This window comes from Nanorana parkeri, unplaced genomic scaffold (genome assembly GCF_000935625.1).
Source record: "Nanorana parkeri isolate BGI_ZX_2015 unplaced genomic scaffold, ASM93562v1 scaffold115, whole genome shotgun sequence".
In the NCBI taxonomy this organism is placed as follows: domain Eukaryota; kingdom Metazoa; phylum Chordata; class Amphibia; order Anura; family Dicroglossidae; genus Nanorana; species Nanorana parkeri.
In genome coordinates this window covers 918,761-920,167 of record NW_017306383.1, presented here as the reverse complement: position 1 = coordinate 920,167, position 1,407 = coordinate 918,761, and positions in this window count along the sequence as shown.

The window sequence follows — 1,407 nt, the reverse complement described above, 5'->3', positions numbered from 1 at the left end:
GTTTCTTCTTACTTACCTCGCCGAGCGTCGCGTCACTGCTGCTCCGGTGGGCGGCGCTCCGAGCGGGGTCATCTGGCAGTCTCCGGCCACCTAAATTAGGACCCGGAGACTGCCAGATGACCCCGCTCGGAGCGCCGCCCACCGGAGCAGCAGTGACGCGACCCTCGGCGAGGTAAGTAAGAAGAAACCTGACCACTGGACCACGCTGACTCGAGTATAAGCCGAGGGGGGCACTTTTTAGCCAAAAAAATGGGCTGAAAATCTCGGCTTATACTCGAGTATATACGGTAGTTTCTGACAAATGTCCCAAGTCACCCCTAGAGGTTCAGGCAGTGCAAGCATGAATATATGCTTCAGAGTCAGTCAAATTGAGCCACAAGTAAAAAGTAGATGTAAATTTGTCTTGGGTATTGTGGAGGGATGCGGCTAAATCCTCCATCAGCCTAATCTTCTCCACCTTATTCACCCATAGTGCCAAGGTTGGTGGTTGTTGTTGCTGCTTCCACAGAGCTGGTATGCAAGCCTTCGCTGCGTTCAAAAGATGTAACAGCGAGTACCTATAAGTTTTCTTCGAGAGTGGCATAAGGTGGAGGAAAAAAGTGGCTGGATCTAGAGTAATGGGGACATTGTAGATTTTAGAAATGTATTCCGCTACTTTTACCCAAAATGGACGTATACAGAAACATTGCCAAAAAATATGTAGGAGCCTACCAGGAGTGTTATTACAATGCCAACACAATTTAGATTTTTTGTATGGTACATTGTGTATAAAGAGTAGGGACTCTATACCATCTAGTAAGAATCTTATATCCTGCTTCTTGGATTCTATTTGAAACGGAAGATTTTTGTTGCAGGGTCACAATTACTGGATGGTATAAGGGGACATGCTTTATCCTTCTAATATGGTCTGGCAAAGCACTCCATCTTATACCCCACCTGCCTGGTCTGCCACTTACAACTTATTGTTTCTATTTATCTGGTTGTTCTCATCAACCCTACTTCTTCCCTATACCTTGCCTGATCCCTTTCACATTTACCCTGTCACCTGTCGTGGAAATTGTAATAGGATGTGTTTTTAGTATATTGTATATGTGAATATTGTCATCATGTCTCTCAGTGTCAGGATTTTCCGGTTATGCTCTATTAAAGCGTGGCCCGGAATTAATCAACACTGAGGGTAAACCATTGGAGTACATATCTTCCTGTGGATATGGAGACGCAGCCGCTGTGCGCAGGGGTCTCCGCCGGCGAATGGTCCATGTGCTATGCGCTGGGCTGTTGGCCGGGGGAGATTGATGTGCATTGCGGAGCAGCGTTCTCTTAGCGAGTGTATGGATGCTGGCGAGGGCCCCTGCACAATGTGCGGATATATTAGCTTGGCGTGGGTACATTTGCTTTGAGAACGAG